The sequence below is a fragment of the Equus caballus genome, chromosome X (genome assembly GCF_041296265.1).
Source record: "Equus caballus isolate H_3958 breed thoroughbred chromosome X, TB-T2T, whole genome shotgun sequence".
In the NCBI taxonomy this organism is placed as follows: domain Eukaryota; kingdom Metazoa; phylum Chordata; class Mammalia; order Perissodactyla; family Equidae; genus Equus; species Equus caballus.
The window spans coordinates 95,259,131-95,282,903 of NC_091715.1; the positions used below are offsets into that span (position 1 = coordinate 95,259,131).

General features: G+C 38.7%; 1 long non-coding RNA gene and 1 pseudogene across 5 annotated transcripts in view; one reads left to right on the forward strand and one right to left on the reverse strand.

Annotated features, from left to right (window-relative positions):
- Positions 1–23,773, reverse strand: part of LOC138921947 (uncharacterized) — a 716,117-nt gene that overhangs the window by 20,550 nt on the left and 671,794 nt on the right. The window lies entirely within an intron of this gene.
- On the forward strand, positions 10,237–11,549 carry LOC100058339 (heterogeneous nuclear ribonucleoprotein D-like pseudogene; annotated as a pseudogene).

The window sequence follows — 23,773 nt, forward strand, 5'->3', positions numbered from 1 at the left end:
GATTTACATTGGAGTAACCTGGCAACCACTACCTCAATCAGGTGATTAAGGTGACCATCAGTGACAAGTCATGCTGACTGCAGGTACCATGATCTGATGTGTGATGAGAATGGCACCCTACCTCTGTTGTTTTCTTCCCAAGAGCCCATAAAACCAATCTAATCATGAGAAAAACATGAGAAACGCCCAAATTGAGGGATGTTTCACCAACTACCTGACCAGTTCCCCTTAAAACTGTCAAGGTGATCAAAAACAAAGAAAGTCTGAGAAACTGTCACAGCCCAGAGAAGATTAGAAGACATGATAAATACATGCAACAGAAAAAAGATGGCAGGGAAAAACGAGTGAAATCTGAATCGACTGTGGAGTTGAATTAATAGTAATGTAAGACGTTGGTTCCTCCCTTGTGACAAATGTACCAGAGTACTATAAATGTCATAGAGGGGAACACAGTGTTGGGCATTTGGGAACTCTACAGTCCTTGCAACTTTTCTGTAAACTTACTATTCTAAAAAAAACCTTTGAAAAAAATAACACCAACCAAATCTATCTGGAAAAAATAAACCATGAAATCTTTAACACTTTCCCATACTATCTTTTCTGAATCAAAACATGTTTAAAGTAAGATCTTTACAATTACCAGTTATGTTCACTCTCACTCTCTAGAATCCAGATTGTGACTAGATGCCAGAATCCATAGTTTGGCTATGTTGTGGCCCCACTGTTTGACCATCATTATAAACATAGGCTTGTTTTAGAAATAGTTATCTGAATATCTCAAACAAGTTTTACCACAAAATAACTATATATATAAAATTATAATATATATATACACATATATATGGCTATAAAATAACTATATATATATATATATATATATATAACCATATATATATTTCTAGACTCTCCACTATAGGTATAAATATTTTTTCAGAGATTCTCTTGGAATACAGATGAATGCACCTAGCAGACATCTAGTTCAAACAGACCAAGAGGGAAACCTGATCCAGGGAAATTCTCCCTTCTCCCTTACGTGTAGAAAAACCAGCTCTCTTTCTGCTTCTTCCTCACCTCCTTAGAATGAGGCACTGGGAAGCTGAAAAGTTTCTCTGTCTCGAGGCTTCCGAGGGTTTACTATTGAACCTCAGAAAACAAAGTGAGAAGTGGGTAGTTCAATAAATTATTTGGCATCCATTTTAGGTATCATTTCACATCTATTGCTCTGTTAAATAGAAAATAAACTAAGGGGTTTGTTTCTTGTTTTCTATTGCCATAGGTGATTTCTGAACTCACAACCATTTGAGAAAAATGGTTTTCGATATATATTCTTAGAAAAAAATCTTGAAGGATTCACAAAATCATCTAAGAGGATTTTACTGCTGCTGGGTGCACTCTTATGTCCCAAATCCAGTAAGACAACTACGAAAATGATACAATGCAGTAAGGAGAAATACAGCTCCACTCTGGGCTGACTAAGAACCTTAATTTTAGAAAAGCACTGAATCTGACTGACATTAAGGTGGTTAAAGAGCATTAACAGCCCTGAGAGTAACAAAATATCAACATAATTATTTCACAAGACTTATATTTTTAGGCTTTTTCAGCACTTACTGAATTCATCTTTCACCTGAGAATTACAATGACAAGACCAGTTGTCAAAAATTGAGCTTATACACGTATCTTACAGATACTGTATCTTTTTCTGTATGTATGTTACACTTCAAAAGTTGTTATTTAAAAAAAGTCAGCTAATCTGCTCCTAGTATACATGGAGATAAGTATTTTAAAGCTTCACAATTCTTGCATTTCAACAAAAATTTCCATCGCACTTTTCCAGTTGCATGAGGAAACATTCCAGAATACAGATGTTGCATCTCTACAAACAATATATATATGCTACTACAACATAGACCAAACTTAAGATTTTTTCTAAGGTAGCTTAGAGAATTTCCAGGAATTCCATGCATCTGAAACCAAATCGTTTGTGTGTTTAAATTGTGTGTATTTATATATAAAATCTTTCAAACAGGTTATGAAAATGTGACCAAAATTAACTTATGATAGAATCAAAGGTTTGCTTGGTATTTCTTAACATTTTATTGACATTAAAATCTTCCGTTAATATTCCTAGGGGTAAAAACACAAAAGCATGAAGAAAAATCTGAAGGAATCAGAACTATATATATATATATATATACACACACACACACACAAAAGTAGAAACACAATTCAGCATGCTAAAACAAAGTATAGCTAATTTCAGAATTTTAGCAATTCATTTCAATTTTAATTTTAAAAATTTTAATTTAAAATTGTCATTTCAATTTTGTTTAGACTTTCCAATGTTCAGTTAATTTCTCTATGATGATTATATCACACGTAAATATCTACTTTTCTAACCATTTCAATATAATCAACTACTTAATTCTCATTTATGGTATTTTCACCTGGAGGGCCCTGGCATGTTTTATAACTGACTTTCTTGTTTGTTTTTTAACAGGTTTATTAAAATATAATTTACATACCATAAAAGCATTTTCTATGTATAATTTAATGATTTTAGTCAGTTTACAGAGTTACGCAGGCAGCATATAATCCAATTCTAAAATGATGCACTCATCTTCCCGAACGGCCCCATGCCCATTGGCAGTTATTCTCTGTTCCCCCCCTGAGTCCCAAGCAACTGCTATTCTATTTTTTGTCTCTATAGGGTTCCTTCTTCTAGACATTTCATATGAATGAAATCATATAATATGTGATCTTTCACACCTGACTTCTTGCACTTAATAATGTTTTTGAGATTCATTCGTGTAGGCAGTATCATTACTTTGTTCTTTTATATTGCGTTATATGGATATACCACATTTGTTTAGATGTTCACGAGTTGATAGCCATTTTTCCCACTTTTGAGCTATTGTGAATAATGCAGCTATAAACATTCCTGTAGAAGACATAGGTTTTCATTTCTCTTGGGTAGATCCTAGCGTGGATGTGCTATCATATTGCAAATATGTTTATCTTTTTAAGAAACATCCAAACTGTTTTCTAAAGCAGCGTGCCATCTTACGTTCCCACCATTAATGTATGAAGGTTCTTGCCTCTCCACATCCTCACCAACTCAAGATTGTCTATGCATTTTTATTAGTCATTTGAGTAGGTGTGAAGAAGTATCTGATTGTGGTTTTAATTTGCATTTCCCTAGTGACTAATAATGTGTATCTTTTCATGTGCTTTTGACCATCTCTAAATCTTTTTTGGTGAAATTTATATTCATATTTTTCCCCCATTTTTTAATTGGGTTATTTTCTTATAATTGAACTGTAACTATTCCTTATATATTCTGAATGCAAGGCCATTGTTGGATGTTATATGATTTGAAAATATTTTCTCTCAGTTTGTTGCTTTTCTTTTCATTTTCTCAGTGGTGTCCTTTGAAATGCAAAAATTTTAATTTTGACGAAGTCTAATATATCAAATTTTTCTTTTATTACTTCTGCTTTTGGCGTCCTATATTTAAATAAATGACTGGTAATTCAAATGGTCCCATACATTTTTGCCTCACATGTGGTCACAAAGATACACAAAGGTTATCATGCAAATACATCATACCCTATAGGAGAAATCAACTAAACATGGTGACACTGTAGTGTTATCATTCTCTGAATCTTCAAAGAGGGAGCACTTTCTAAAGCGTTGTAAAGACCAAATAATAGGTTTCAACTTTAAATTGCCATCAACTCCATAGATGGAAAAGAAACCTGCTCCCCTAAACGCTGGAGCATCTCAGGGCTTAGTGCTGGCCTCCCTTGGCTTCCCACACTATTCTCTTTCTTTGCGACATCTTACACTTTCCTGCCTCCCGGGCTATGAATGGTGCCCCCTTCTTCCACTCCCAGAACAACCCCTGTTTACCTCTATGACTGTACTTACATTACAATGGAACTTGTGTTTACAAGTCTCTCACCATCCTACTGTTAGTTCACAAAAATATTCTATTCATCGCTGTATCCACAAATCCTACATATAAGAGAGTTCAAAAATATTTGTTGCATACCTTACCCAAAAAGGGCACAAATTTCCAACCTCATCTCCTATCATGTTTCCATGTAAATGATACCCTAGCTACCCCATTGTTGCTCTTAGAACAAATCTTTGCTTTTGTGCATACTGTTTTCTCTGCCTGAGATAACCTTACCCTCCTTCTCTGTCTGATGCTCATCACATGTTGGCTGAATGCTTGAAAACACTGAATTTATACAAGCACTACACTCTTCCTTAAGCTCAGTCTTTGCCAAGCCTAGGAAGAGATATTAAGGCTGGAATAGACAATCTATTAGGAAGCAATATCTACAGAGAGAAGGCACAGATAATTTGGATATTGTCAGGGAAAAGAATGAAGCCCTGATTACCAGAGATGGAAAAAACAAAACAAAACAAACCTGTGTAGTGGACTGCAAGCTGAGAGTCCATATTAGTGAAAGAATGAACTGGATATTGGCAGATAGAAAAAAAAATGAACTGCCAGGTAAGGATTATTGCTCCCCACATTCATAAAAGTACTGGGAACTATAGTGTGCAGAATTCTAAAGCCTGCTATTTGCATGAACAAGTCAACGGAAAAAGCAAAAAGCAATTGGATGGGCAGAAATCCTTGGTTTTGGTTTGTTTCCCCAGTATCACTTAATGCAGATAATACTTCCCGACAGAAGCAAATCATTGCCAAAGGAAACAGTGAAAATCTTAAAATTAATTTATAACTGACTACTGATTCACCATATTATATCTCTGATCTGCAGACACAGTGTTCATCTTCGTCTTTCTGTTTTAGTCCAGAAGACATCATTTTAAGTTTGTATTTGTTTTCTTATCTCTGATTCCTCTGGCTCTATGTGGACCCTAAACCTCTCTCGTCTTAGTACCTGACCCCAGTGTTTCACTGGAGCAGTATTAGCCTTCCTTTGTCCATCTCCGTCAGACCTTTCTCGGTACCACCTCAGCTGGTATTGATTGTATTCTTGATTTTTTTCTGCATGTCCCATGTACTTTGCACAAACCTCTGTAAATCTCTAACTCTGCAATCATTCTTTCTGTGATCAGCTTTGATTTTGCGTGTGGGTTGTAACTGGAAGCGGATTAGACATGGGACACAAGGATTATAGATTTTGATTTTTGAGCATGTTCTCCGTTATAAAATAAGGAATTATAGTCATAAAATAATCACAGCTGGAAATTATTGGTCAGCGTATTTTTCCCTAGAGGAGATATGTGAAAAATTGTTTATGAGCCAGGAAAAAAAGCACTACAGAAATAAAACCTGTACTCAGTGTTTTTATTTCTTAGGCTGAAGATTCAGAGTCTATGAATATTTAAATATAGAAGTTTCTTTGATCCAGCAAAAATAACTGGAAAGAAGTTCACATTAAACAGTATATGAATAAAGTAAGCAGACATTCTTTAGAAGTCTGCAATGAGCATTATAAGCACAGACTTCTGTATAGTGTACAAGTGGATTTCGATATTTGTTCCTATCAATGTTTGCACAACAATAAGATCTAAACTCTACATTTGCATGGTTCATATGCAACCAAGCTTACCTTAATGACTTTTACAAATTCAGATATAAGCAATACAGATTCCATTAATTCAAGAAAAAGTCCGACAAAAGCCTCTCCACCAGAAGACTATTATATAGAAAAAAGTGAGTTGGCAGGTACATCTTGTTTCCTTCTACCAAGAAAGTTAAAGTCACAAAAATAAATTAACAATCAAACGATGCAAAACATCAAAATAGGCTGCAACTTTATGAATTTTAATTCAACTCAACAGGTGTGGGGAACTCTGACCATGCAAAAAAAAAAGCCAGTTTTGGAATTTGTCTTTTTATCTGCTCATCAGTAGGGCATCCCCAATTCTTTGACATGACACTGGCTACTTAGAAGTTGAAGAGGGAAAAAGAGAAATACAATGTCACACTGTTGTTCCAATATTCTCCAGGCTATGCATGGGTGCTTGAAGAATGGATCCCCACTCTTTCTGTGGTAGATCTACCCAAACCAGCAACCAGGTAGCCTTCGAAGGACACAAATACAGTTCTCCGAAGGATGCCTGGGCGACAGAGAGGGCATCACGATCGACCTCCCGTTCCCATACACTGCATTTTGTTCAGTGCACGGTGAAGGAGCAGAACGCCTTCCTCTCTACAAACCCTTCTTCTTCTTTTTTTAAACCTTTAGTCTCTGAGATTAGCATAATTGAATTGCCTATTTTAAGCGGCATTCCCAAGAGAAATGCATGTTTTAATACCTACACGTGTCTCGTCAAGCACTTCTCGAAACTGCCAAGTTTATGTTGTCTTCCTACAACCAGGCACATTTGCCTTCTTTGCAGATGGCAAAAAGAGCTTTTTAAATGACTCTCATCTAGGCAGAAGTCCAGCAGCTGGATTCAGCTGTTAAAAACTTTTGATGTCAAATTAAGTTTTAGTCTGTGTCCAATGTACCATATTCAGCTAGATCATTATTTGCTTACACTCAAAGTTCGTGGGGGACAGTATTTCCTAAACGATCATTTTTCAAACTATCTGCTAGCACTCTCAACTTAATTTAAGTAATGGGCACTGGCAGTTTCTGTGGAAAATGAAGAGGAAAAAGAGTAAGGGAAATCTCATTTTATCAAACAACCAACTAGACCGAGTATGTCAAACACATGTATTTTCATTTCACTAAAGAGAACAGGTTCAACAGAGCATTAAAGAACATATTACCACGGAGACAGGTCTAAGCCAGCATATCAAATCAGGATACATCCAGGTTACCTTTCTGATTTATGGGTCCCACGGCATCCTGCTGCCAAGGTTGAGTCCCACGATAAGAGAGGGAGATTAATTCCAAAGGCATATGTCATCCTTCATCTTATCCCCCCTTCTCCAACAATTATGGATGAGATACCCACATCTAAGGGACGATCAAATTAAGAGCGATAAATACTGCAGGCGTGGCCTAGATCACAGTGAAACAAACCCAAATCAGGCATCTCATGTTCCCTAAAATACAAAAATTATGACAGACTGAACGTATGACAGTATTTGGGCCTCCCACCTCCAGGAGCAACAAATCCTTATTTCATACCCCAGCCTCTGTGCCACTTGTTCTTTGATTTACAGTACTTGTTTTCACAAGCATTCCACATTTGTAAAATTCCTGTGGTAACTGTCTGGGTGCCTAACATTCATTCATTCATTCATTTGTTCATTTCTCAACAAAGGAATCTCCAGTTGTTCCAATTCTCCAATATATGCATTTTGATTTAACATGGAATAAGAATAAATTACTAGTCTGAATTATTGTTACTGTCCTGCTCCATAACGAAAGTTAACATTAAGAATCTGATGACAGGGGCTGGTCTAGTGGCATAGGGGTTAGGTTCGCACGCTCTGCTTCAGTGGCCCGGGCTTCGCAGGTTCGGATCCAGGGCACGGACCCACACACCACTCGTCACGGCATGCTGTGGAGGCATACTACATACAAAATAGAGGAAGACTGGCACAGACGTTAGCTCAGTGACAACCTTCCTCAAGCAAAAAGAGGAAGACTGGCAACAGATGTTAGCTCAGGGACAATCTTCCTCACCAAAAATAAAAAGAATCTGATGACAGTATTTCAATATCTAAAATATATTAAGTTGTGTGGCACCTCGCCATGGAAAACTAAAGCTGAGTAGCACAGATTTTAATTTCTTCAGACATTATAGCGGAAAGGAATTATTTCAAAACATTTTAGACAGCTAAAGATCATGGAGCATGTGTGTGGGAGGAGAGCACCTCCTCAGTGAGCATAATTATTTTCAGTAGGGGACCAGGAGCAGACACAATCATTTTAAAAATGTTCCTTTTTACTGCCTCAAAAGTAATTACAGTAATAATGTGCTGTCTTTCATGTACCAAGATGACACCAGTGACCCAAGATCAGGAGGTTAAATGCTTTGAATTGTGTATCCAGAAGTGAGGATAGTCTTTTCACTGATTCATTGATGTGCTCAGACCCAGTAGGACCCTGTGACCAGGAGCCTGCATTTGCAAGGCCAAGGACTGGAGTAATGGGTGCAGCCTGTAGCCATGTAATTGAATAAAGCTAACCAGCCCACAGAGGGGTCAAGGCTATGACGTCAGCCATGGCCTAATCAAAAGAATTGCCACAGGTAAATAACTAGACTTCGAGGTGCCTCATTAGTTTAGAAACACAGAGGGTATAATTCCCCTAAGATTTTCATTCTAGTGAAAGCAGGAGCTGAAGGGAGCTCTGGCTACTCCGGTTATTTCAGTTGGTTTATAAGTGATCCAGGAATAAGAACATTTCAAACTTGCAGCCTCTTCCATAGGAAAGGTAGGTGAGCTCTCCAAAGCTGTGACCCACCAGCCCGCAGGAAGTCATCTGCAACTGCTGCACCTTCCCAGAGGCCAGTTAGAGCAAGGATTTTCGAAAACGTGGCTCTCAGAACTCCACTGCGTCGTTTACTTCAACAAGCATGTAGGGAGTTGTTTTTTTTGAATGTGCCAGGTAATATATTATGCTATGGGTTGAGACCTTTGAGTATGGTATCGTGCCTGTCCATGAGAAGCTCGCCGACAGACAGCACATACAAGCACCTTGATGAAAATGCATGAAAAGGGTGTAGTACGTTCACAGAGGGAGGCTCTTAGAGAGGCTAGAAGGGCTAGGCAGATGAAAGGGGGATGGGGTGGTTGGCCGAGGAGGAAACAAAGGCATTTGAGGAAGAATGTTGACGATGAACAAAGGCACGGGGATGTGGAATAGCGGCTAAAATGTGGGAGCAGATGGGGCTTCGACTGGTTTATAAAGTGTGAGCCAGGGATTTGTTTCCCTAAAGTTTTAGTTTTACTTCTGTTGTGAAATAATTCATTTTCTCTCTGGTTTAATCTCACTGAGGGCATTTGGAAAATACAGTTCCCCTTCTCTCATCTCCAAATGATGGCAAGTACATGTTTGCAGAGAGAAATAAGCAGGCATTATTGTTAACAGTAGGACTGTTGTTTTAAAATGAGTAATTGCAGAAATTCATTGAGTACAATTACGTGCAGAGCCTGTGGGGAGGTGCTGTGGAGGAATTTAAAAACCCTTCCCTCAAAAAAGCTAATATTTGAAGGAGGGAGACAAACACAAATTTCTTGATTATAGGGGATAGATAATGACCAAGGATGGAAGTAGCCAAAGTAAGCATTCCAAGTTTGAGCTTTGGTCCTCAGATGCAAGGAGAGATTAAGCTAATATTAAATACCATCTCAATAGTCTGGACAATTGTGATGAATCCTATCTGCACTGATTGACCACAGGAGAAATGAGAAATGCAAACGACTGCCAGAAAAATCCCTTATACTTTATTTTAACGATGGCACAGATATGGAATAATGCAACAACATCAATACTTTCAAATGTTATTTTAGAGAAATTGATAAACACAGTGTGGTATATCCATACAATGGAATATCATTCAACCATAAAACAGAATGAAACACTGAAACATGCCACAACATGGACGATCCTTGAAAACACTGGGCTAAGTGAAAGAAGCCAGACACAAAAGGCCAGAGATTATATGATCTGGGAGCATTGAGGAGGGACTCATCAACAGGGTACGGAATTTCTTTTAGGGAGGCAAAGGTTTTTTAAAGTTAGATGGTGGCAATGATTCCACAACTCTGCAAATAGACTAAAAATGTTAGAAGGGTGAACTGTATGGTGTGTAAATTATATCTCAATAAAGCTGCTATTTAAAAAAAAATGTTGAGACCCCTTCAGCATAATATACAAACCCACAGGCATTGTGCTGTCCCTACCCTCCTCACCTCCTTTCCCATCCCTGCCCCCAAATACTTCAACGGAATATGAAAACGACCTAAAGGATGCAACAAACAAGTGGCCTTTTAGACAGCAGGCTCCACCTTGAGAGAACAAATGAGTTGAACAAAACTTGAAGGAGACTTGAAGAGAACAAGCCTAGGAGTTGCTGTTGCTCGCGGCACTTTCCTTTTGAGGGCTATTGCCTTAAGGGCAGAAGACAACACGCTCAGAAGCAAGTCAACCTCTAGGGGGCAAATAACTGCCATGGTCAAACCAGGAAGTCTTTACTGCCCATTTCAAACTTCAGCCCAATCCCGTGGCGCCACGTCACCACGTTTCTGTTTCGTCATCTCCCCCCGCCAATTCCCATATTGCCCCTCTCTGTCAGTTGAGCCTCAAGCCACACTTTCGACATCGTCGCCGCGTCGCCAGCCAGCCGCCCGCCTTTCTTCAGTGGACGTCATCAGCTTTGCTATGAGCAAACTCAACCAAATGGACCAATACCTGGAGGGGTTCCGAATCGAGGCCACCAGGAATCAGCAGGATGGCAGTAAAATGTTCATCGGGGGCCTCTCCGGGAATGTCAGTAAGCAAGGCCTTCTTGACTACCTCAGCCAGTTTGGCGAGGTCGTAGATTTCATTATTAAAATCCACCCAGGCACTGGCCTATCCAGGGGGTTTGGATTTGTGCTTTTCAAAGATAGTGCCACTGTTGAAAAGGTGCTCCAAGTCAAAGAGCACAAACTGGATGGCAAGACGATCCAGCTTAGAAGGGCTAAAGCCGTAGTATCGAGATTCCCTCCCAAAAAGGTTTTTGTGGGAGGGCTGAACCCTCGTCTGTCTGAAGAAAAAATCAGACAGTACTTTGGGACGTTCGGAGTGATTCAGGATATCAAGCTTCCAGTGAATTCCAAAACAAATGAAAGACGAGCTTTCTGTTTTATCACGTATGCTGATGAAAAGGCAGTGAGGAAGCTGTTAGAAACCAGGTACCATCGAATTGGCTCCAGGCGGTGTGAAGTTAAAATCGCATTCCCAAAGGAATATAAGAGGCTGCGACAGCTGGGAGGAAGAGATGCTCCGTTTGCCAGGCTGAGCAGCTCCCGGGATGGAAGAGGCGTCCGGGCAGACCCAAGCGCTTGCGGAGCAAACCAAAATGTTGGCGGGGCCTTTGGAGGCGGCCAAAGCCCTTCTACTGTGCTGGTTCCTGCTCCCTTCTTAGCCTGCAACCAAGGGTTTAATTTTCCTGATCAAATCTACGGCAATTTCCAGCATGCCTACACTAACCAGCCAATTTTTAATAGCTACGGTGGAGAGTATTTGCTTGGTTACAACTACGGGACTCACGCATTCGGGACTACATTCACTAATTACACTGTGCAAATAAACGAGGCAGCTCCCTTTGGTCCTGGTTACCAGGGGATCTATCAGCCGTTCTGAAGACGAAGGATGAATCCTCCACCGCAGGACGACCGCGTCCTCAAAGGAAGTTACGTTACTGCTAAGAAATCACAGATGAGTTTTGTAAGACGCTATCACTATTTCTTCCTCGGCTGTTTCCAGCTGTTGAAAAGAGCCAGTTTTTTTTCATGACCTTTTGACATTGGAGCGATGACAAGATAACACAAGGATTTGAGACTGTTGCTTTATGGAAGTTTATGTTTTCTCAAAAATAAATGGTTACTAGTTTTATATGAAACTCTGTAGGGTCTTCTATTCGGGGTTAGTGTTTTTGTCTTTTTTGGTGAGGGGAATGGGGGAATTTGGGGTCAGTTATGGACTTTTTTTGGGGGGGGGGCCTAGGGTGGTGTGTTTTGGTTAGAGCTATCTTTGTCAGAGAAAGAGACTTCAAAGTTTCTCTTCAGATTTTCTATTCAGCAGGGCCTTCTGGCATTCATTCAACAAACATTGAGTTAGTCTAAGCCAGAAAATATGTTGAGTGCAAGAGAATCAGAGAGAATCAGTCCCAGTCTTAAAAGAGGCAGAAATAACCCAGGAAATATAATACAGTGTGATAAGTCCTAGATAAAGCCTGAGGAAGGATGATGTGGTATTACAGACGCAGGGCATCTAAAACAGAACTTGGGAGGGAGTGGTGCAAGGTTGACTTCAGTGGATAGGCCTTTGCCAACTGACTGTGCTAAGAAGAGAGAGCATGCCAATCAGATACACAAAAGTATTGAAACAGGAATTTAGCACGCAATTTTGGAAGAGAACAAAGAAACCTTCGAAATGTGGAAACAAACTATATGTGGAAAATAAGGGAAAGGAGGTGGGCAGGGGGCTTGAGAACCTCTGTTAACAAAAATATAATGTGTCATAAATACAAGCCACATATGTAATTTTAAATTTTCTAGTCACCATATTTTTTAAAAGCAAAAAAAGATGAAATTCATTTTTCTTTCTTTTTTTCCAAGGAAGATTAGCCCTTAGCTAACATCTGCTGCCAATCCTCCTCTTTTTTTTCTTTCTCTCTCTCTTTTTTTTTTTGCTGAGGAAGATTGGCCCTGAGCTAACATCTTGTGCCCATCGTTCTCTATTTTATATGTGGGATGCCTGCCACAGCATCGCTTGATAAGTGGTGCATAGGTCCGTGGCCAGGATCCAAATCGGTGAACCCCCGGCCGCCAAAGCAGAGCACATGAATTTAACTGCTGTGCCACCAGGCCGGCCCCATGAAATCCATTTTAATAATAAACAGTATTTAACATAACAAAAATGTCATTGCAATATGTAATCAAGATAATTACTAATGAGACCTTTTACATCATTGCTTCATACTAAGTCATCGAAATCTAGTGTGTATTTTACAGCACATCTCCGTTCAGACTAGATACATTTCAAGTGCTCAATACACGTAGCTAGCGGGTATCATATAGGACAGCACAAACCTAAATCATAAAGGGGCCTACATTACATGCTGAAGGGTTGAATTCTATCTTTAACGCAATAAGGAGAAATTAAAGGATTTAAAACGGAGTGACATGAAACAGCAAACTTCTAATACATGCCCAACACTGAGCTCCATGCTAGGATTCGAAAATCAATGAGACTCAATCTCTGCCTTCAGGTAATTCCTGGTCAAGAAGGAAAGACAGACACAAAACCAAGATTCTGGTGGGAGTAAATTTAAAATATAAGGAGGAAGTCAATTTTACTTAGAACAGTATGTATCTACTCTCCTTATTAGAATGCAAATATCCTGAGGCCAAAAATATTTCAGTCTTTTTAGTACTCTCCTTAGCATCTACCAAGGGCTCTTGCACTCAGTAGGAACTTAAAATCAAATATTGAATGATGACACAGGAGCCAAACTGATAAGTATATATGCCACTGTGAATAAGGGAAAGAAACAAGAGAAGGCAACATAAAAAAAAATGAGGTATTTCTTTTCATTTTTAGTAGGAAATATTTGTTATTTAAATATCTGAGTAAGTTGTATCGCTTTGATGGTGGAGAAATTTTAAATATATGATATGTAAATACTCTTAAAAATATGGAGTTTAAATGGAATAATAGATGAGAAACTGCCCTGAAAAGTTAAAATGACTGTACAGAAATCAGCTGTTATACACACACACACACACACACACACACTCCAAAAGAGGCTTGCACTGGAGATTTTGACACTTATTGCCCTTTGGGATGAAATTATATAATATGGAACTTCAGTTTGAAAATATCAGGGGATCAATCAAGCGAGTTAATTTAAATATTGTTCCACATAATGTTTTCTTATTAGAAAACAGGTATGCTATGTTGCCATGAAGAAAAAGAATCCCCAGGTAGACTAACAAGAAAATTCATAAAACTAAATTGTGCTACGCAACAGTCAATGCAGTAGAAATCACGAGGATGTCGGGGCCGGCCCTGTAGCTGAGTGGTTAAGTTCATGCGCTCCACTTGGCAGCCCAGGGTTTCGCTGGTTCGGATCCCAGGAGCGGACATGGCACCGCTCATCAGGCCACGTTGAGGCAGCGTCCCACATGCCGCAACTAGAAGGACCCACAACTAAAATATACAACTATGTACTGGGGGTATTAGAGGAGAAAAAGCAGAAAAAAAGGAAGATTGGCAACAGTTGTTAGCTCAGGTGCCAATCTTTAAAAAAAAAAAAAAAGAAAAGAAATCATGAGGATGTGTACCTGCATGTACTCAGGACAAAGGACAAACGTGCAGATTCATCCACCAGAAAATATTTAGGAGAAATCAGCTTTAGTTTACCAGAGTTAACTAGATGAAGCTTGGTGATTTTTTATTAAGAGCTTCTGTTCCTGCTCCCCCTGAGAATTAACTTGTCTATTGAGTCAGACAAAATATAGCTATATCCACATTTGGCTGTTTGAACTAAGGAATTAAACCAAATAAAGTTTCAGCCAATTCCGAATCAGTATAGCAGATGTTTTGATATTTCAGTTTTGCTCCGTATTGACATTTCAGTTTTAGAAACTATATACGTTTATTTTTTTCAGTTCCAGCTGGTTCATCTGTTGATTTAGGATAAAAAAATTCAGTAGAGTTTGGTTCAGATTTCAGCATATTAGATAAGTTCAGCCAATTAGCTTATATTCATTAGTTTTCTTTGTGGGGGAGCTCATGATTAAGTCCAAAGATCTTATTTTGATCATATTTTAGTTGTTAGAAATTAGGTTAAACAATGTTGTCAGAGTTGTGTCAAATCAGCTATTTCTGATCACAGTGGTCCAATTAACCCTGAGACAGCTATACATGTGTGGGGGATCAGAATTGGCCACCGCAAAATGCGTCTCTTTGGCTTGCTTATTTTTAAGAACAAAAGACTCTGAAAGAAACTTTGACCTCTCACCCGACTGCCTAAAAGAATTTAAAATAAAAGGGCCTGTTTCAGGAAGGAGCTAACATCATAAGATAACTGTAGTGTAATATAAAACGGGTCTGTCAGGTCACGCTGTCTACAGCTGGCCCATTTACATTTCCCTCTCCATGTAAATTGCCTTCCACCCCCTTGTAGTCCCAAACCACTACCCCCAACATCCTCCTTTGTCTTTAACTAAAGATGGTATTTAAGATGAGATCCTCTGCCATTCTGGTGAGTTACCCAGTTTTCCTGAGTCTCTCTCATGTATACATGTTATAAAGCTTTGTTTGATATTCTCCTGTGATTCTGTCTCATGGTAATTTAATTCATAACCTAGCCAGAAGGACCCAGAGGATAGAGGATATGACTTCCTCCCCTACACATGTGTTTATGTATATGCATGTGTTTAGATGCTATCTAAGAAAAAATAAGATGTGAAAGTCCAGGTTCAAAAGGGTTTGTTACTCTTAAAAAGATAATGGCTGGGTCATATTTTCATTTATATTTTCATATGGTCTGGATTGACCATGGAAATGCTTATATGGTAATAATTATATGCCCTAATGGCAGATCGAAACTGAAACAGCCAAGTTTAATTTCCTGACATTAGAAATAGATATTCTAGTAAGACTACTGATTAGTCAACTTTCTATTTCTGAGTTTACATGCTATTGGTATCTACATCCCCATATCTGGAGAAACTAGATTCCTGAGAAGAAGAGCAAAAGCCAGTAAAGAGTTAGAAAATAGGACCTAGGAGAAAAGATCCTGTAGGGGGCTGGGTTATGATAGAGAAAAAGTGCCTGAGGGATAATTAAATATAACCCTTTAACATTTTGAATAGCTGATAAAAAAAGGAGAGCAAGGCTGGATGGCAGTTTGTAAGGTAAGTTAAGCTGGAGCCTATAGTTTTGTTTTGCAGAAAAAAGACCTTTAAAATTATGTCATGACAGTGTAAATAATTGCAAATATACATTATCTATGGACCTAGTGGAATCTTCATTTCTGAATATACTTAGAGATAAAACTCCACCAAATTTGGCTGCTTTGGTCTAAATCCATGGTTCTCAAACCTGGCTCATCATAAGAATCCCCTAGAAGGCAGTGAAAAAAAAATGTGCGTACTCCACTACTCGTGGAAAATTTGATTCAGTAGCTCTGGTTTCGGACCAGGAATCTATTCTGTAAAGCTCCTCAGGTGGACTCTAATGATGATCCAGATATGAGAACCATAGAGATAAGAAAATGGAAGATCAAGATCAAGCTGCCAGTGCATTCGCTGTCTGGCATTGGCTTCCTGGTTCATAGCCCGCTATCTTTTTGCTGTCCTCCCATGGCAGAAGAGGGCAGGGATCTCTCTGAGGTCTCCTTTGTAAGGGCACCAATCCCACTCCTGAGGGCTCTGCCCTCACGACCTAATCACCTCCCAAAGGCCTCCTCTCCAAATTCCATCACACTGGGGAGCATGGTTCAACAGTTGAGTTTGGGGGGCACACATTCAGTCTATGGCAGGAACCTTTTAAGGTTCAGATTCTGAATTCTGTGATAAGCGTTATATGAAGAGCTCATTCAGCTCTAGGGTCTTCTGACCATTTGGAAAGGGTTAATATACACACATGAACCAGTCAGTTTTTACTTCATATATACTGCCAACATCCTCAACTGTATAAGACAGCATCAGTTAAAAACTTTTATAGTAGTCCCCGAAACATATTTTTATTGAATTTAAGATATATGAAAGAAGATCAAACATCTCTTTTCAAAGAAGCAGAGGAGACCCCCCACTGTGGAGACCAGCAGAGTTCCTGCTAGTTAATACACTACGATACATTAGTATTGTAAGGCATGTCATATTTTTTAAAAAGATGGACTTTGAATGGAATTGAATTTAGAAAATACAAGAACTCCTAATTTATGGAATAAATTAAATTTTCTATAAATTGTCTCGCTTTGTTTTTCTTTCCCCCCAATCCATTAGATTTCTCACTTGCTAATTCCACAATCTGTATTCTTACAAATGCATGGGACATCTTCCCATTGTCTGCTGTGGAACTAAGCCCTGAAGTGCAGACACTATTCTTTAATTTACGTTCATGACTGCGAAAGTCCTTTTTAGTGATACACAGCTTTCAAGCATCCCTTCTACAGCCAAGAATCTGAGGACAAGTTGTGGATAAATGTTTACCACCTCTGGAAATATGTCCTGGCCAAAAGCCCATGTTCATGCTATGGAAATGAGCTCTGCCGTGGTGGTGCTTGAGACGAAGGTAGTTGGCTGCCCGAGCTGATAAAAATCCTTAAATATCCATTTATTCAGTATAATATGTTTCACAATTACTGTTGACATTGAAAGACAGTAACTGATAGACGTTAATTAATTCCCCTCCATTTATACTTTTCCATAATCTTCAACATTCCTTCTCACAGACAGAAGTGTGTAAAAGGGGGACTTCTGTAAATAATAGCTGTCAATTTTGCTAGCTATAGTCCTTGCTGTAAAACTATATAATTCATTGGTCTGTAAAAGAGCTATCATATAAAATATATTAAAGGATCTATATAAATGCAAATACAACAAAAAATACAATTGATTTTTATGGATTTTAAGTCTTAAATATAAGTAAAAGCTCTGTAGACTACAAGACACAGTCTGATAAAATGTCAAAATGGTTCCCTAAGGGAAATCAGAATGATGTTCCAGAATACCATTTTTAACAGCCCCCACTGTTCCTTGATACGCCCTGATTTGGTTGGGGGAAGGGTTGTCACAGAACTGCTAAAAACGCTCCTAAAAAATAAAACCATAAGACGGTATCACTTAAAAGGAAAAGACACACAGTAGCTGTCCCCAAATGTTTCTGCTGAAATTCGCTTTTGTAATTCCATTTATACAGTCACATGGACACACGGGACTTCTAACTCGTCCATTAAAACCCTAATAAAGATTTCATTTGAAAAAATAAATAACAACCACCACGTAGTATTTATATTTTACGGTAAAGTCAATGTCTTCGGAGAAAACTAATCAGCTAATAGCCATCATTACTCCCTGGGTACATGATTTATTTCTGCCAAGCAGAGAAAGAAAGATTTGAGTAATTTTCCTAGCCCTTAGAGACAATCAGGGACAACACTGAAATCTTTTTGCAACTCCTTATATCAAGCAGTAGAGCAGACTGATTAGTTCTCCTGGGTCTCACAATCTAAAACTCAAAAAAACCAACAGTAATAGTAAAAATAACAGTAGCTACTATATTTCAAGTTCAGCTTATTTGCCAGACCTGACCTAGATGTTTACACGTGCTATCTTACTCAGTTTACCCTCACAAGGACCATTTGAAGAAATTGCTAATTGTTTATATCATATAAATAAGGAAGCCATAGTTATTTGTGTATAAAACCACAGCTGCTCAGTGGTAGACTCAGGCTGTGAATGCAACTCTTGGAAATTCCCTGGGGCCTGTACGCTTTTTACCGTATGACGCCGCCTCTCTTCGCATAACGTCATGTGCAAAGTAGGTCAGGCTAACACTTTCATGGTCTTCTAAGAAAAAAGCATTCAAGTAAAGATAAGAATAAAGTTCAGAAACATCCAGATTAAACATAAAGTGGTTAGGACATGAGGTGAGAAAGTAGTGGTAACAAGAGTAAACATAAATTGGAAAACAAAAGGCTCTACTTGGAAAGCTATATAAAGAATACATTTTCAAATCATGGAACTGCCATGACACTCCATTTTTTAAGAAAAAGAACTAGGCTCCAAGAAAAAAGATGATACAACACTTTTGATATTTGGCCCTGAATGCTCCACTGACCGGAAATATACTATAGAAAATTGTGTGGTGTTGGTACAAAAAAAAAAAAGGGACATAAAGCCAAAATTAGGCTTAAAGAAAATAATCCTTTTATCTTGGGATAAGAAGCTTCATCTTTAAGCTTTGCCAAGTATTATCTTCCAATATTGCCAAAATATAAATGAAAAATAGAAGAGTAAGTTTGTGAAAAGTTGGAGGCAGGCAGCAAACTGAACTCCTCATTTCCCGATATTTCATCTAGGAAACATTCCTAATTCTGATATGTTAGCCCTTGATTGAGTTATCTTTACTTCCGGCTATATCTTAAAATAGTGATGTTAAAAACTTCTAGCTTAATGGCATCACCAACTATACCAGCTTATGCTACTCCTGACTGGTATCCTCATCTGGTTATAAAGAGGTGACTCTCGGGCCACACCAATCTGTTTTAATGCGAGGCTGGACCCAAAGCTAAGAATTTTTTTTTTTTTGCCAGTGATTTCTTTTCAAAGAGTACCTCTATTTGTGCGCGTGCCTGTGTGCGTAGGTGTGCCTGTATGTGTGTCTAAAAGCCAAACCTGAAGGCTGCAGCAGAAATTGGATTAGATGAGGTTTCTTCAGTGAACTATAGAACACACACAAAAATGTCAGGAGAGGCTGGTTTTAGAAGCTTGAGACAGAGTGAATTAAAATCCCTGAACAGGGACTCAGAAGTCTCTGAAGGCAACAACTACCAACAGCTAACGTCTTTAGAGAACACCTTCCCCCCACAAAATGTGCTGGGATAGAAGAGGGGGAAATGCTGTAACAAAAAAGGAATTTATTGAAGCTGAAATACTCCTTCTGCCTGTGAGTCACCTTGGAAATAACAAATGAAGTAGATGGAGGGAAAAACCATATTTGTGTGTATCCTATGCGAACAGATATATGGCAGGGCAGAGAAAGATGTGTTTATATATACACATCCACAAACACAAATTTTCCTAAAGGACTTCTCAAGTCTCAAGAGCCTGTGCAAGTAATTCCTACAATACAGGAAAAACTCATATCCTTGAAAATTAACTGAAAAAAGGAGACTTACTTTTAATCCACCAACAACGTGCTGTCCCTGAAGTCAATGTCCTATATAGACTTTGAGGTTATCAGGAAGCATATTATCTGTTTCTGTTGCTTTAGAGAGTATCATGGGAATAACAAACCAGGGAGATTCAGATGGGAAATGAGAATTGGAGCAAGTTTTACATTAAAAGAACAATATTGCAACAGAAGGAGCATGATCTAATGCTAGTACATTACTTTGCATTACTACAGCCTAGTAAAGGAAATGGAAACCGGGGGCTGGCCAGGTGGCACAGTAGTTAAGTTTGCACGTTCTGCTTAGGTGGCCTGGGGTTCACTGGTTCGGATCCCTGGTGCGGACATGGCACTGCTTGGCAAGCCATGCTGTGGCAGGCTTCCCACATATAAAAAAGTGGAGGAAGATGGGCACAGATGTTAGCTCAGGGCCAGTCTTCCTCAGCAAAAAGAGGAGGATTGGCAGTGGATGTTAGCTCAGGGCTAATCTTCCTCAAAAAAAAAAAAACAAAAAAACAAAAAAAAAGAAATTGAAACCAAACTTAGCTATGTGACTTTTCATACACAATATGAGCGAAGATTAATGTTTGGGGTTTTAGGGAAATGTGCACAATTAATTACATGCTATAGTTTGGGTCTCTAATGAAGATAGCTTTTGAAGTATACTTCAAATAAAAATATTGATTCTCAGGCTGGCAGGTGGCGTAGCAGTTAAGTTCGCACATTCCTCTTTGACGGCCGGGGGTTTGCCAGTTCGGACCCCCTGTACAGACATGGCACCGCTTGGCACGCCATGCTGTGGTAGACATCCCACATATAAAGTAGAGGAAGATGGGCACAGATCTTAGCTCAGGGCCAGTTTTCCTCAGCAAAAAAAAAAGAGGAGAATTGGCAGCAGATGTTAGCTCAGGGCTAATCTTCCTCAAAAAAAAAAAATATCAATTCTCTATTAAAACTATCTTAAACAGTTATCATGAAGATCCATATTTAACTCCAAATATTTTATTTAGCAGTGACTACAATAATCCACAGAGGGCAACTACATGATGTCTATGGCTTGAAGCTACAAATGTCATTGCCAAGACAATGGTCAAGACATTTGGGCATTTATTCAGTCTTTAGTAAGTGACTTCTGTAAACAGAGCTTTGGAACAGGGGTTTGTGTGTCTGTGTGTGTGTGAGTGTGTAGGAAGAAAGAAATTTAATACGAAGGAAACAGAAGCACAGCCCCTACTGTTGGGAAGATTACAACTTATTTGGAGAGAAAAAACAGCCACACAACAGGCACCCCCAACAATATGTCCAAAATGAGGTCCTTGCCAGATTACAAACCACTGAAGAAACAAGTATCCATTATCATAGTAATAATAAATAGATAAATAAATATCTAAGTAAATAGATGAAGAGCGGGATAACCCCTGAGAACGTTACAGGGATTGCTGCAGTTAGAAAAATCATCATTTGCAGCCATCACAGTAAAGACTAATACAGGCAAAACTCATCATGGACACCAAATCTGGAGGGGTCAGTTTGATCAGGCAGGAGCAGGACATTTTCACGGTCTTACGATGTCTTCCCACATATGCCTTATTATTTGTAAAAAAACAATAGCAACTATACCATTGAGAAATTAGCAACGCCTTGTCTAAATGATAAAATTAACATCGCCAATAAGGTACAGATGTACACCGTGTGTCTATGGATGTGATGCCCTGGGAAGGACACATCATTTACGTAGTATTCCATCCCAGGTTGTGTGACCCAAATCTACTCATCAGGAAACAAGAGATGAACTCAAAATGAAAAACATTATTGCTTTTAAAGCCCGGCATTCTTCAAAGCTGTGAATATCTTAAAAGACAAAGAGAGGCTGAGGATCTGTTCCCAACAAAAACTATGTGATTGATTGGGTAAACTGAAAAAATCCGAATGAGGATGGACGATTAGGAAAGGAATGTCCTTATTCTTAGCAAATACAGACTGAAGTATTTAGGGATGAAGGGGTAAAAGGGTATGATGTTTGCAACTTACTTTCCAGTGGTTCAGAAACATTGTGTGTGTGCGTAAGGAGGCAGCAAGTGAGCCAACTTGTAAATATGTGAATCTTGGTAAAGAGGATTCAGGTGTTCTTATCCTATTTTTGCAACTTTTCTCAATGTTTGGAATTATTTCTAAATAAAAGTAAAAAAGAGGTGTATTTATTGCTCTCCTTCTTCCCTTCCCCAACACACGCAGAGCGTCGATTTGGATTATTTTTTTATACTCTATACCTTGTTTGGCTGCAAGTCCACATCCACCCAGAAACCTAAGCCAGAAACTTGGAAATCATAATGAAACCCATTTAAAATACCAACAAATTTTAACGAGACAAGCCGATTCCAGAGTTCATATGAAAAGATAAGCAAATAATCATCATAACATTTTGAAAAGAGAAGAGCAAGCAGGAGGATCAACTCTACTAGGTATTAAAATTTAATAGAAAGCCCCAAAATAAAACACAGTCATATTGTTGCAGGAATGGACAGATCGATCAATGGAATTGAATAGAAATGCAGAAATTGAGCCAATGCATAGTGACATGGAAAGATATAGAATAAACAAATTAACAGTGGTTAAAGGGGAAATGTGGGGTAGGAACTAGGTACAGGGGTGGAAGGGAGACTTTTCGCCATGTACCTGTTTATACTTGTTCATTTTTGGGCCCTGTGAATCTATTCACAAATTTAATTAATTAAATGTAAAAAATAAAAACAAAAACACTTCTTTTGTTGACGTTACTGAATTTGTAAGTGTGACAGAGAGCAACAGTGCCCAAGTCTTTCCATGTGCTTAGGTGAATTCTGTTCTGAATTCATCCCAGATTGGACAAGAAGAAACTAGTGGCTGCACATTCAGGGTCATATTGCAAAGAGCATCATCGAACAGTCGATTTAATTCACAGAGTCATCTAAAGGAATCTAACTTTGATTTTACCTTCCCTAAGGCCGAACACGAGGAAGGGGCTTTTAGTGGTGTTATATGGAATATAAATTCTCCAACAGCATCACATTAAAATCACAGTAAGTCTAATGCTTAGAAATCCTCGAATGTCCATAACCCTTTAAGATATCCATGAGACATTTACATGTAGAAAAAGCCTGGCAGCCAACAGACTATCTACTTAATTATACTGTCTACTTGATTATAACATATAACACATCTCATATATATATATATATATATATATATATGCAAAAACATTCTTTCTTTCTCCGATACTTACTTTTTTATAGAAGATGCTTCAGGTTAAGAGGATAGACAAACCATATAACAGAGAGCCTAGCGAATGCTTGTTGAAAATATCAGAAACCTTAATTGTATGATTATATGACCACCCTTAAGTCATTTAGGATTAACCAGAACATAATCAACTGCAAAGGTGCCCGTCACCCCACCACTATGACATGAGTGGTTGACATTCCGTATTTCATGCCAGAGCATGAGGAGTCAACTTTTAAGTAACATACTTTCAAGCTTCATATTGCCTTTCCAATATGTATACTATGGGGGCCGGCCGGTGGCACAGTGGTTAAACACGCACGTTCTGCTTCGGCGGCCCGGGGTTTGCCAATTCGGATCCCAGGTGTGGACACGGCACCACTTGGCAAGCCATGCTGTGGCAGGCGTCCCACATATAAAGTAGAGGAAGATGGGCATGGATGTTAGCTCAGTGCCAGTCTTCCTCAGCAAAAATAGGAGGATTGGCAGATGTTAGTTCAGGGCTAATCTACCTAAAAAAAAAATGTACACTACGTACACAATAGCAGAGAGGGTCACTGGTTCATCACCTCATTCCATAAAATGTGGAGATCATGGATGAAACGCATTGGTGTTGCTGGACGTGAAAGACTCAAGGCTGGGGCCATCCTATGACCAGCAGCCAGTATTAGCGACCCATCCTCTGAAAGTCAGTGAAGCAGAAAAATCTCCTCCAGAAATCAAGTGCAGCTTTTAAGTCCTACTCCTTTAAATCATGATACATATTTTTATATTTTTAATTTTGTTTTCTCAAAACTTAAGTGCTTATAAAATCAAAAACATCCTAATACGGATCATCAAAGGGAAACTTCTTAGTTCTCACCCAATTGATCGTCTTCCAACATTATAAAATTTAAATAGAGTATATTAATATCTTTTCCTTATGTATGATCCAAAAGATCCCCAAAGACAAT